We start from the raw sequence: 15,580 nt of genomic DNA on the forward strand, positions 1-15,580 counted from the left end.
ATCTATGAATAAATGAAGAGGAGTGGGCAGACGTACAGAAAACAGCCACATAATTATACTTCTTATTGAAGGAATTATTGACATGTCTTCCCTCACAAATTCAAGTATTTTGCAACAAACTACAACTTTTAAGAATTTCTACTTGGCAGCCCTCCATAAACTGCTTTTCATGAGAGCCACTTGCTTTTGTCTGATGCTGTGGCCAATCTGTCAAAATAAAACAGTATAGACTAAAGCGATGCGAGCTGTCAGGAAGCACTCTCTGCTCCAGGATCAGAGCTCTGAACTGGAGTTAACAGAAGGCTTCAGTTCAAGAGGCTGTTTCTCACCGATGCCTATTATCATCAAGCAGTCCATCTTTAAAAAATCAACATGGGAAATGGAGGCAGTATTCCAACCAATATACACAATCCTTTTATTGTTAATTCCCAGATGATTTGAGGATTGGCTCCGAATCTCTAAAAACTGCTTATAAGCATTTTTTTAAATGTTCTCCCTTGAGTATGACTTTGATAAGCTAAAAATTATCAGTTGAGCATAAGGATGGTCAAAATAAGTCAGAGATATTTTGCATATCAGTTGTCCTAACTTAATGAGCATCATGTAGGAGAGCGAAATTCCATACAATAATTCTAACTCATTCTGGTAGAAATTACTAGTAGAGATTTATAAAACTACAATGTCTTTGGCCCGAAGAAAAAGGATGGTGAAAATATTAAAGCAACTCACTTCGCTTCTGTATGTTATCTGGCAGTCTCTTTGGCCTTATTCCAAAAGCTCTTGCCAAAAAGTTATAAACAGATTGCAGTGCCTCCGGAGTGAACCTCACACAAATACACTGAAAAGAAAAATTCCATCCTGGCAAGTACAAGAATAGTCCCCACGGCTTTCCAATTGACCAAGTGACACACTGCACAGACTGCCCTGTGTACTTTCGTTTAGTGGCCTCATTTCAATCTTTTGGGACCTCCTTCTGGCACCATTATTATTTTCATTATTATCACAGACAAAATTGTTTATGGACAAGTAACAATGCACAAAACAGCATTTAACATGGTGCCTAACCAGTGAGTCCATGGTACACAAAATAATTCTGTTCATTATGTTCTATAATCTATAGACTGTTTTTTCCTTTTACCTAAGTAAAATTGGCCATCATTTCATTGTGACCACATCCTCTGCATGTTACGAAAGACACTCGGTGAGGAAAAGAAAAACAATAAATGTTGGCACATGTGGATTCCCACATGAGATCAGCTGATCATCCTGCCCTATTTACTGAGGCTAAAGTTGAATGATGTAATGCAGGATGGCTTTTATTTATCCCAGTGATAAAGAACATCATCAGTTGGGTATATTCTACAGCCAGGGAGCCACTTGTGGTTCCAGTACTAAATTTCTCTGAGATATGTCTTCAGAATCCATCCATGTCATACAATTACTGCAGGTGGCTCTTCCCAATGGATCCCACATTCTTACCACTGCCAAGAACACCCACAACAAGGGTCAGAGCCTGTGCTGAACTGCGCACACTCTCACTTAACATTTTCAAGTTTGTTGTTTGGCATTAGGCATGGAGACTGTAGCTACTGAGCAAACTTATTTGTATGCTCACAGCAGCAGCATATGCCTGCTGAGCTCTCATCTGCTTCACTCAACTTTGGCGGAGAAGGCACTCCCATTAATCATGGACATAAATTATTTGCTGCTAATCCAGTCACACTATGTGGATGTTCGGTATATATAAAAAATTATCTCTTTTATTAGGTATCCTTTTATTCTTTCATACTATAGGTATATGATCTCCAAAAAGGGGTACACAATCCTTTAGAATGCAATATTAAAATACACATATAATATTAAAATATGTGTTAAAACATAAACACTAGTATTAAAATATCTTGTACACATGAGTGTGCCCATGCTATTTTTATGTCATTTTATCTCATTCTTGATCTAGCTCATTCTATATTTATGAATCTCTCATCCCCTTTTATCTCATTATCTAATTTCTCTCCTATTTTCTTATGGTAAATATTAGCACATTGTATGTCTGTACAGTTTGACGTATACATATATTAGAGATATAGGCTCAAACATTATTATGATAAGGATGCGTACACACAGACTATTGTTGTCTAGGAAAATGTCTTTCTCATTCTACTTTTATTGCACTTAGGATATATGACCTTTAAAGTTGTTTCATCTACAAGCCTTTACCCTCTCTCCCACCATCACTGATACAGATATCAGTATCTTATTTTCCATCCTTAGAGAAAAGTTGTTCCTTTTATGCAAACTCTCTAAGTTTCTTGTACGTTAAGAGATACGAATAAATTTACTTACCAAATGTAAAGGCAGGAATGACAGGAATACTGAAAGGAAAATCTGAAGAATTTAAAGTAAATTCTTAAATATACCTTAAAATATATTAAAGCAAAATGAGCCTTTCAGCCTTGTTGGTTGTTTGCTTTTTTATTGAAAAAAAAAGCATGACTGAAAAAAAACAGTGCAGGCACATCAAACTAATAAGTAAACTCTACTCACATAAGGGGAAAAACACACGCACAAAGTTCACTAGAGGGAGAAACAGAATTTGCTCAAAAGTAAGAGGAAGTAAAAAATGGATTAGGGTGGTTCATACTGTGAACAGCAGGCCTATAGCAGGTGCAAAATGGTAGCTCAGAATCAGTTAACTCAGGTCCGCATGCCTTCCTTATATGAATATTTTGCTGTTCTGAGGTTATTGAGCATTTCAAAATAGTATTTTTCATTCAATATGGTCCCTAAAAGCAAACTTCTGACTTCATCAGGTGTTGAGTAAAAGAACTAGCGATCTTTTCCAATGCTGGAAGAAATGTTGGCTGCATTATTTAGAGAAAACTTCATTTTTCTACATGGCACTCTCCTAGGATATTTTTAAGTAAATTATCCTTACTCACTGAATGTGTAACAGATCATACATAAATTGCAACTACATTTGAGACAAAAATCAATAAAGATTAAATGGCTATTAAAAATATTCCTGCTATTTTACTTTGTATTTAATACACCCAACCTTGAGTTCCATAAGAGTATACCTTGATGTTGCTGTAATCCCAGTGTCACTGTCCATCACCATAAGGAAGCTTAATAAATACATTTTGGATAAATTAATTTTGAAGGTATGAGAACTACTCATACCAAAATTAGTGACACTTCACAGTTCCTTAACCCAACAGTCACAGGTGTGACTGTCACAGTCTGATAGAGGAGGAAACCCAGTAACCACCACTGTATGTATCAGAAGGTACACTGCAGCAGAGACAGAAGGGAGACAGAGAAGCTGAAAATAGTGGGCACTAACTCTGTGTGATCCTAGGCTGATCACATGACCTTTCAGAATGCCAGGCGTCTCACCAGTAGGTAAGGGATCATGGTATCTACCTTGCAGGATAGGTCTGAGAGATAGTGCTAGTGAGTACAAAGCACTTAGCTCAGGGCTGGTTCTAAGAGGGGTTCAGTGACCAGACGGCACAGATTCCCATCATCGCACAGAGGTAGTCTGCGGAGGGAAGGGGCACTTGATCAGTCTCCACTCAAACTCAGCCAAAAGGAGGAAACCCCGTATTACCCTAAATGTGACAGCTGCTGTTTTAGCCAGATGTGCGGGCAGTTATATGCCTTATTCTCACAAGACAGAAAAGGATTTCTTTACAATGTCTTTTGCCTGCTTGTAAGTCCCTCAAGGTTGGGGGAAAAAAAAAAAATTTATTAGTTTTTGCCTACTTAGACCCAAACATAGTGGCTGTCAAATTGTCAAATACTGGCTGCTTAATAAATGTGCATGGAATGAAAGTGCCTAGCTCATGTGTATGCCGTCAAGAGTGGCTTTTTTAAAAAAATTAAAATATACAAAATCTCAATCTTTAAACACTGGAGATTTTCTAGTGATTTAAAAAATAGACTGAAAATTCCTCATCTTTTAGTCAATAACTGGGTCAATATTCTTCAGAAGCTGGGACTGAAACCACTTTCTCTGTCATCAACTAACATTTACCTGGAAGGAATGAGATTTGACTCAAATCACAGGGGTCCAACCCTCAAAATATGTCCTAGGATGCTCAATTTAATTTTGTTGAATGAATATAGTATCTTTTAGAAAGGAAATGATGTATGATACACATATTATTCCCTAAAATATAAGCTGGTAGTATAGTAAAAATGAGCATGAACAGAAATTCTTCAGTATGCCTAACATAAAACAATACACAATAAAGAGAGAACCAGGAAAATTATGATAAACAGTATATGTTTGCTCTTGGAAATCACTTATAAGCAAAAACTTTTGCAAGCAAAATGAAAATCTGGAATCTGTTCCTACAAATACTTCTGAAAGAAAATCATCTTTATTTCTGATCACTAGTTTCAGCATGTACTTGCTAAAAAGAACAATTACTAGAGGTCAGATGTGAATTTTTTTCTAGTAACAACTGCAGACATACTTTGTGCTGGATGCTGTGCTAAAAAGTTTATATACATCATCTAAATACCCAAAGGTCCTCTCAGGCACTACTGACCCTAATTTTATAGAAGTTGAGATGAAATCAAATAGCTAGGCAGCCTGTACAAAGTCACAGTAAAAATGAGTAGCAGAGTCAAGAGCTGAATCTGTCCATTAACTCCTAAACCCATGTCTTTATATCTACATTAGTCTGAATTCTTTATTACATAGTGTAGTGTACTTTTGAGTTTCAGAAAAGGACTATCTAAGAATCATTTCTCTATCTCCTATTTTTTTAATCCATCCATCCAACTGTCTTAAAGAGGCTAATAGCATAATATAGAGAAATCCTGCAAAGAATATTCCATGGCAAGTCAGAGGCCGAATGAATTTTATTGGTAGGTCTGTTCCTAACACTGCTTACTAACAGCACATTGCTTAAACAATTTAGTTTGGTTAGTATCCTCATTTACAACATGAGGATGTTAACAATGACTTTTACAGTTTCTTTTTGCCTAAAAAGTTTATGACTTCAGGAAAAATTTATCTGATAATAGAGCTGAGAGAGGGACAGAGAAAGGCAACTAAAATATTCAAGAGGCTGGGATCATGAATTCTTATACCAGGAAGACTAAAAAGATAAATCTTTAGTGTGGGAAGATGGACACACAGGACAGATCAAAATAAATAAAATATTGGAGCACACAGGAGAGGTGAATATAATTATGTTTTCTATAATCCTGCACTATTATAACTTGGAAGAGAGGAGATCCTTCAGAAATAAATTGGGGACAAATATACACAATTGAATTCCAGCTATGTTAAATGTTAAAGAAATAAATAGCTTTCAGAAAAGGCGAGCCATATTTTGGCAAGCACAGTCATCCCTCATAGCTTATTAACAGAAAGGAAGGTTTATGTTTTACTTCCACTATTTAAGAGTATCATGGAGAACTAATATACCTTCTCAAGAACCCTTCCCTTCTCTAGAGATGGTGCACCTAGGAGATGGATTTGACCAATGAGTCATTTCAATTACACTCAGGTACTTTAGAGTCCTCATCTAGTGTCAGCATGTGACACACAATCCATCATCAATAAATACTTGCTTGAATGACTGAGCTCTGCCACTTACTGGCTGTGCCCCCTTGGGAAAAGTACTCAACTCCTCATTTTCTCTGCAATCAAATGTGGGTATGGTTTATTCTGTTGCTCCCTGAGAGGTAAGGATCAACATGACTGATCTCCTGCAGGACAGACTTAGGGAGGAAATTTGCTGACAGAGCTCCTGGGCAACCAGCTACAACCAAGTGTTTGAGGCAGTTGTTGAGGTAGAACACCAAGGTGGTGGGGCAGGACCTGAGACCACCTGCAGCATCTGTGAGGCTCATATCCCTCCTGGCACCATCTGTGGCCTTCAACCACAAATACTGAAGTGGCAGAACAACCCTGGAGGCCATGGTTCAGCCATATTATACAGTCTGACCCCAAAGCTAGGACCCAAGGTCCTACAACAGCAATGGGAGGAGCTGAAGCTTTTCCAGATCATGCAGATTGCAAGCACCCCTCCCAGAGGCCAGATGTTCTCTGGATCAGCGAGTTCCCTGTTCATCACTTTGAAATATGATAAGCAGCGCATTCCTGCTTTTTTTGGTGGCATCAAATGTAGCGTGAGTATCAAAGGAAATCATGCTCGAAATGGTTTTCAAAGCAATAAGCAAAAATGTCAATGTTTTTAAGTTAAGAATAAATCGCATAGATAATCTTTTAGACCTCAAGCAGGATCAAGCTCTGATTTTATATTACTTTCTAAGAAAACTGTAGATTGTCTCCCCAGGAAGTAGAAATGCTGATTACAGAGCTGTAGGAATTCTGACTACAGCTGATGAGGAGCACTTGGCTTCTTTATGCACATCCAAAATGAACATAACAATAACCTCATATATCAGACAAGCAAGGCTCCTTCAACTAAAGCCTGATCAGATCAGTTGACTGTGGGCAAGTTAACAGCAAGTTAAGGCTCACTTAGTAATGAAACTAGAATACATTTATGCAGAGCTTGCTAGATGCCAGGCTCTGTTCTGTTTTATAATTCATGAATTCATTTTATTCTTACAACCCTGTGCCATAGTTAGGTTCAGTCTGTAAGATTCTCATTTTAAAGGTGAGAAAACTAAAGCACAAAAAAAGTCACATGTTGCCTAAGGTTTCACAACCATTTCTGCAGAATGCAGCTTTATAATTCTGACGGCCTTAAATGCTGTCAAAAGTATTACTACAGTGCCAGAACACTTCTAAACCAAACTCTTGTTCTTTAGGGCTGCACACTTAGTGACACAAATATTTTCAATCACAATTAAGGAATAGAATTACAAATCATTATGAGTCACACTGACATACATAGGATGACTGCCTATAACTCTGTCAGGCACATTTAGGTATGAAAAGATGTTAACATCAACATTGCTATTATTAGGATGTTCTGTCCCAAAGCACTGTACAGAGGGGCCTTTGTTTATTCATTCAGTATTTATTACTTGAGGACTCTGTGTCCAGTGCTGCGGCCAAGGCACGCCCATGAATGGGGGGCCCTATGTCTCCAGACAGGAACTTACCTAAACACAGCTGACCCAGGATAGCGCTCCCGTTATCCTACTTGGGCCACTCCACCTGCTGCTTTGCTCAGAGTACTTGCTCAAGTGGCTTTCAAGCCCTGGCCAAGCTCCCCTTTCTTACACCCTTGGCTTGCAGGCCTCAGAACCTCTGCTGCATCCTCGCCTTCCTCTAAGCACGCCCAGGGATACATTCCAACTTTCACTTGAAATAAGACAAAGTTTCCATTCTCTGTCCACGTTCCCCAGATATTTTCAGCACCATCTGTATTTTAGTTTGGATAGCTATCTAGGGTCTCACACCACAGTGAGCCTTAGGAGACAAATAATCTTCAAGCAGTTTCACTATTCCACCCAGGAAAAACTCAATTTTTACCCATGGATTTATATTAGAAAGGCTTTGTAGGAGAAAACAATTGGGTAAGGTAGATAAGTGTGGGCTTTTTTGCTTTATTATGAGAGTAATAAAAGTTCACTGTGTATATACACACAGACATGTGTGTGTGTATATATGTAATAAAAAAAGTCTGTCAAAGATACATAATATTTTAGTGTATTTCCTTCCCCAATATATTAATATTCAACTAGTGCTATAACTACACATAAATATGTGTGTATATACATATATATATATATATATATACAGATGAGCATATAAAAATTGTATACTGCTAATCTCTACTTAATATTATGAACGTTTCATCTTATTAAATAATCTACCATGACATTTTATGTTCTGCTTGAGCCAATACTGACACATGAGAAATCTAGCTTGGGTTTAAACTCGGTGTTTAATCAATGTAATTTATAACAATTATATTTTGGTAACAAAAACTCAGTACTAGAGAAAAAAAGTACTTAGAATTAGCTATGTCTTACAAACCTTTGTAGTTTAAAATATGTATTTTCAAAAAATACTGAGTGCTGAAATTTGTGTTAAAATACAAAATTTTGTATAAAGTATGAGTTCATTTTTGGGGGAAAAACTCTGTATGTCTATCTATGTGGGAAATAACATTGGAAGAAAATACATCAAATTACTAGCACTGCTTATGAGGGGAGAAGGGTAAGGAGAAATTGAAGATGATCTAATTTAGCAAATATACTTTTTAATGATCATCTGTTATTTGCATCAAAATAAACATGATAAGAAATAAAAACACATTTTCCCCAAAATCTGCATAGGTATCTGAGCTATATAAGTACATAGCTCAGTTTATCAGACTGAAAAGAAAGGAAGGACATTCCAGTTTGGAGGATGGGTAAGGGATAGAGGGACGCAACCCAGAAGCCTAAGAAAACAGGATATAGTTAACAAGATACATGAAGTGTGGGGAGGCTGAAGATGAGGGCAGAGAATCGAGAAAATGGACATGAGCCTGAAACATTGGATTGCAGTCAGAGTGGAGGAGCCATAGGCATCTTGCTTAATTAAACTCTATCTGGTAACAGAAGACCCTTGTGTTTTTTAGTGGAAAGTAACAGGATCAGATTTATGTGTCACAAAGGTAACTTCAGTTTGATACCTTTGTATTCTCAGATAAACGCAAGGCTTCAAGAACACTAGATGTCTTGATTCATTAGGAGAGAAAGAAAAAAGGGTGGAAAGAAGGGACCAAATTGATTTTGGTCTCAGACAGCATGGGTTCAGCCCTCACCTTAGAGGAACAATTGTAAGTGCTCCTTGGTTCCTTTTAGAAAAGGTCTTTGAGTGGAGAAGGGAGGAAAGCAGCAGAGAAAATTCTAGACTATAATGTAAAGTTAAGTGATGGAACACACACACCAGCTCTGGTACTAACCAGCCATTCCTCTGAGTATATCACAACCACCCTGAACTTATCTCTTCTTTTTTTAAGTGGGGCTAATGACCTCTGCCTCACTTCCCTCATAGAGTGGCAATAAGAAGTGATAAATGGTAAACCATGTAAGAGAGATAATGTCAATGAAGTCAGTATTTCTAAGCAAAAATCTGCATTTTAATGGTCACTGCAGCATTATTCATAATAATTAAGCTATGGAAATAACTGTCTATTGAAGGATGAGTGGATAAACAGTGATACATACACACACACACACAAAACTGAATATTATCCAGCCACAAAGAAGACAGAAATCCTGCAACACGGATGAACTTGGAGGACATTATGCTACTGAAATAAGTCAGAAACTGAAGGATAAACACTTTAAGACCTCATTTACATGTGGAACCTGAGAAAGTTGAACTCACAGAAGCAGAGAATAGAATGGTGGTGGCCAGGGACTGAAGGTCGGGGGAAATAGATCTTCAGTTATAAGCTAAATAAACTCTGGCAATCTAAAAAACAGCAGGGTAGCTACAGTTAATAATATTGCATTGCGTACTTGAAATTTTTTAAGAAAGTAGATCTTAAGTGTGCTCACCACACAGACACATGCACACATGCATGTGTGTGCACACACACACACACACACAATCAGTAACTATGTGAGGTGATGGATGTGTTAATTAGCTTGATTGTGGTGATCACTTCACAATGTACATGAATACTATAACATCATGTGTATACTTTATATATATATATAATTCTTATTTATCAGTTATAACTCAATAAGTTAGAAAGAAAACAATGTTTCAATTTTAAAAAACAGGTGATGTCTAACATAATATTATTTTGTATGCAATCACTAGCAAATGGAAACTGCCCTATAAAAAATATCTAAATGTAAAAACCTAACTTGTAAAACTGTGAAAATAACTAATTATCAAAGCATGAATAAGTTACTTAATAATAAAAAAAATCTAAAACTGCTATAAAGAGATGTCATAAGATATTCAAAAATTCAAGTAGGCTATAGTTACTGATAGACCCTCTATGTTAATTATTTAAATTCTAATTTGTTATATAAAATGCTACTTCTTATAACTCTAGTGCAGAATAAAATATGTGAATTCCATGACAACTCTTAAAATATCTTTAATGGGAATCAAACAAATAACTCTATTAATAAAGCTCCGGGGTCTCTGTGCAAGCTGAGTGATATACAAACATAACTGTGTCACTCAAGAGACCAAATTATTCACAACAACCTGCCAATGTGTAGACTGAGACCATAAGGCCCTGGAGCCTCCTCACAGTGAGCTCAGTGCCCCATAGATGACAAAATGTTCTTAAAGATATGAATACGTGGATTCTAAACATGACTTTCTGGTCAACCAGGAGTGTCTACATGACTTCCAGTCCTGCCAAAAACTGATCAGCAAATTAATCAGAAACATAAGAGGATCCAGAGATTTTTGACAGGAAGAGAGAAGAAAATCATTAGTGATGCTTTGAAAAATATTAAGATAAAATGTATATTGGACTACAGAAGCTGAAAGTATGTTGCAGATTACACAGACACATTTAGGGTGAGATAAATTCGGGGTCATAGAGAATAAGAAAGCTCTACTCCCAGTTAGGTAAATTCAATTAATATAAACTTTTTTAGATATTACAAATCAACATTGAGAAAAAATTTTTTATTTAACAAAATTCTAATTTGCACCATTTGAAACTTAGTTCAATATGAGGTAGGTGGCCTCTTTCAGTTCTCCACAAAATTGAGGTAGTTATCTATACATTTCAAGTGAAAGAAGAGGAAAAGATGCATGTTGTGGTGATCACGGTGGTAATGTCAAAAAAAAAAAAAAAAAAGAAGGTGAAGGAGGAGGAAAGAAAGTACCTGCCTTAATTGCGGGAAATCAAGGTACTTCTTTGTTTTTTATTAATACTGGGGATAGTTATTCAGATCTCCAATCAACACTGATTTTCTCCCTCAGGGAATTTGAAAGAAAAATATACAGAATTCAGTAAGACAAATAAACTTAGTAAATATAAATATACTACTCTTTAGGTGCCCAATACTATAGTGGGAGGCCTACCAATTAATGTGAAATGAAAATTGGTGATGACTCTCTAGTTAAGGGGTTCTTAAACCCACTGGGATCACAAGCACGCTTGAGAATCTGCAGAAAGTTAAGAACACTTTCTCCAGAAACATACACACATCTTCATGTACACAATATAATGAACACAATTACAATGGCTTCCAAAATCACCTCTGATTTTGGTCATTCAAATTATGTGAGTCAATGTTCAATGTAACAAGAGAATGCTCTGCCTTAAAACAAGAGAACTAAATTCTGTTGTAATTTTTAATAAAATTTTACTACAAGCTATACCTGTATTATAAAAATAGAAATCTTACTTATTGTAACCCTCTAACAGAGACTTTTAAATTTTCATTTAGCCATTGAAACAACTGTGTCTTAAATTCACTGGGTTCATTTTAAAATGAGGAAAAAGAGAATTCAGGTTAAGTTACTTCTTCAGTAGCAAGTGACAAAGTGTAGAACCCAATATTGTGATTCCAATTCCAGTACTTTCTCAAAAATGTCATAACCCAGTTTCTATGTCTGAAAAACAAGTGGTTTATACTTCATGAAGGTGGAGAGCTTAAAATGACACAAAACAAATTCAGTCCTTTACTGTGAATGGGAAACTTTTTTTTTTTTTCAAATCATCAGCTGGTGATTCGTTATGAACCAGTGAACAAGCTGTGGACCAGAGCTTTCTTACTTGAGGTTTTGTCAGTTTTAAGCCTTTGCTTTCATCTATTTCTGTTTAATGTGAATGACACAAAAGCCAGAGAAAACCACCACTTCCTTAGTCTCTCCACATAATCCAAGAACCATACAGGAGTTTAAAAGAAGTGTTTTATTCTCTTCATTACATACTGAATGCTCCAAATTTATTATACAACAGATCCTTTGATCCTTCAGAAACAAGCCCCTTTTTGAAGCTCTGATAACAAAGTGTGTAAGAGGGCTCTTCCAGTAGGGGCCAGTTGGTAACCCAGCACACATTTCAAATACTCATTTTGCACAGCTCCTTACTGGGTCTTTACAATACTGTGGAAACTAACCGTGGGGGAGAGGGAAGGGACAGGCTTTCCCCAGAGCAAAGCACAGCAAAAGCAGCAATAATTAGAGGGGTTCAACTCCTTCTGGAGGGGAAAAAATGAAATGGAGGGTGGAAATTTTTATCTAATGAAATTTGGGACTGAGAAAGATAAACGCCACAGGCAGGTAATTGATTTGCAAGTTCAAGACAAGAAAAGTATAAAGATTAAGGTCTAAATCACATGTAGTCAACATCTTTTGTTTTCCCAAAACCACACAGGAGATGCCAAAGTATATTCTCAACCTATATAACAATGCTACTGATATCCCAATAGGCATTTTATAATCCCATCAAAAGTGGACAAGCTATAATAGCAGAAAGCTGAACTTATTACCTGGAAAATTCAAGCAAAAATCCCTTCCTCTATTTCTTCAATATTCACAAATATCTCAGAAAATATAAGCTCTAGAGATGTACATATTGTAGCATATGGATTTAGCTATGCATAGAATAGCTGACTCTCTTTTAGACATTCAAGTTCTTTTGCTTTGAAAAATGTAATATTCTCAGGTTATTTGTTGAATTAATTTTTCACTTAGTATATGTAGAGTGGATGCAACTGACCTTGTTTCAGTGTTCTAGTGAAAGATTTGTGGCAACCTATCAATGGAAGTATGGGGAAACTGGCTGGCAAGAGAATATTTCGTGAATGGCATTTTCTCCTGTCATTTTTTACACATCACTGCTCAAAATTAATGAAGTTTCAGAAGGATATAACAATTAGAAAAAAAAGATTATGAAAGACTTATAATAAATTGTATCAGGCATAAAACATGTTGGCAGAAATTATAATTAATAAAAAGTGAAATGTAACACCACCTTAAAATAGAAAGCAGAATCTCCTTAGAAACAACACGTGGTGCTAATGCAAAAATCAATGTTCATTGTGCTGGTTGCTTGCAAAATTACACAATTAATCCTGTGTAAACTAACCTATCAGCAATGCACACTGCAGGATTCCTGATAACTATTAGGCTGCAAAATGTATTAAAGAAAGAGAACTTTAATGAGATCCCATGAGAATATAAAGATTTAAATTACTTTTTTTCCTCCACCCCTAAAAGAACATTTTTATTCCACTAAATGGACATTACTTTCCATATCTAATACACATATGGTCAAATCTACCATTAAATCAATCACCAGGAACCAGAGGACAGCCTATCTTGAGTCTTAAATATGCTACTGAGCTGATTTCAAAGTAATAGAGGATTTAGAAATCTACATGAAAAAGATGCCACCTTATCTTCTTGGATTTGATAGCAATCTATTCCTATCCTATATCACTGGACCTCACAAGGACTAATGAACCATTTTAAAATCACATTACCACACAATATACCAAGCGAAGATATGTAGTCTCATGTGCATTTTATTTAAATTATTATCTACCCTACCCACTATAAAAATAAATAGAAATAAAGTAACCACTTAGGTATAATCATTGTTAAAATATTGCTCCTGTTATGTGTGTAAATATATTTACACAACAGAGTATATGTAAAGATGTTTACATTCACATATAGGTATCCCTCTAAACACTTAACATCTAAATAGACAATTTTTCACAGTGTAAGCAGGAAAATGGTTCAAATATATTCCAGTAATGGGGGTTAAGCATTTAAGGGATTTCAACTCTTAGCTTGAATGTAATTCCATCCAAAAGCATCCCACCTGGATGGAGGCTATATGATTCTTTAAACACTCCTCTGTGCTTTTATCACATACTTAATGGAACTGAAATTCCCTTGAAGAAGAAAATATATTATTGTTAAAAATCCACACTACAATAACATCATTAATTTTGGTCTCAAATTCTTCTGAGTCCTGATTCTTTAATCCCAACAATAATCTTGTTATAGATCAAATTCATTCAGGCATTGTTTGCCTCTACTGCAGAGCTGTGTGCCAAAATAAATGGATACATGGACGATCAGTCTTTCATTCCATAGGTATGTAGGTAGGTAGGTAGGTAGGTAGGTAGGTAGGTAGGTAGGTAGGTAGGTAGGTAGGTAGGTAGGTAGGTAGGTAGGTAGGTAGGTAGGTAGGTAGGTAGGTAGGTAGATAGATAGATAGATAGATAGATAGATAGATAGATAGATAGATAGATAGATAGATAGATAGATAGATAGATAGATAGATAGATAGATAGATAGATAGATAGATAGATAGATAGATAGATAGATAGATAGATAGATAGATAGATAGATAGTGGATACATAGTAGATAGATGATAGATAGATGATAGATAGATAGATAGATAGATAGATAGATAGATAGATAGATAGATAGATAGTAGATAGATAGATAGATAGATAGATAGATAGATAGATAGATAGATAGATAGGTAGGTAGATAGATAGATAGATAGATAGATAGATAGATAGATAGATAGATAGATAGATAGATAGATAGAGCGAGCAAGCAGGGCATTAACTCTAATAAACATACACAAGACAAAGAAACATACACGAGACATAGATACATACATAGATAGATCGATAGACAGACAGACAGAGCAGGGCATTAACTCTAATAAACATACATGAGACAAAGAAAAGTGCTGTCAGTCATCTTCCTTGCACAGGGTGGACAGCCCAGGGAGCGCAGCCAGCACTCACCACCTCCCCTGATGAGCACTGGCTAATTTACTTGGATTTGGCTCCACAGCTAGAAGCAAACATATTAAGAGTATAAATACTGTAATAAAATCACTAATAGGAGGCCAAAAGCAATGAGTGCAGGTATCCCAAGGAGTAGAAAGATGGGATAAAGTAAGGAGAGACAAAAAGAAAAATCCCAGAGGAAAAAAGACTGTAGATGCACAAAGGAGAACAATGTGCCGGGAAGGCTGGAAGCCCCAGAGCAGTAGACAGCTGGCCTTTCTGCTGTGGGGTGTTGGCACCAAAACTGGAGCAAGTGTCCACGCATGCTAGTGTCGACAGAATTTGCCCTCTTTCTCATCACTTTTGATTTCTATTTTGTACCTTTTGTATCCTCTCTCCACACATATCATCTACTATCTTTTCAACATGATAGGAGCCTTTTGGCCCTGCTTTTCATATAACTGTAGTTAAAAATGTTAGAAAAAAGACAGATTTCTTGTTTTTCTCATTTATCTCATTAGCACAATACTCTCCCACCCAGTCCTAGGGCCTAGCACTGGTATCTCAGCAGCATCACTAAATGGTACACACATACATATTGCTATTCTTAGATCCCGACTTCAGGATTATCTTCGTGGGGCTAATATATCGTTTCCTGTCTCCCTATGTTTCTTCTCATATAGCTTTCTATAAAAACAGTCAAGCACAAAAAAAGTATGTAAATGATTTATAATACTATGCCTTGCTAAATTTTAATAGATGGGCATTCATAAGGGGTAGTGATTTAGTAAGATGAGCATGGGGTGGACAGGAGGTGGATAACATTTACACTCCTTTACAACCCTGCAAATATTTACACCTGCTACTTTCTTGTATGACATAAACATTAATTTTACT

The 15,580-nt window shown here is 36.2% G+C and overlaps 1 protein-coding gene across 18 annotated transcripts in view; it reads right to left on the bottom strand.

Moving 5' to 3' along the window:
- Positions 1-15,580, bottom strand: part of CHL1 (cell adhesion molecule L1 like) — a 301,991-nt gene that overhangs the window by 153,435 nt on the left and 132,976 nt on the right. The window lies entirely within an intron of this gene.

This window comes from Manis pentadactyla, chromosome 1 (assembly GCF_030020395.1).
Source record: "Manis pentadactyla isolate mManPen7 chromosome 1, mManPen7.hap1, whole genome shotgun sequence".
NCBI classification, from domain to species: Eukaryota; Metazoa; Chordata; class Mammalia; order Pholidota; family Manidae; genus Manis; species Manis pentadactyla.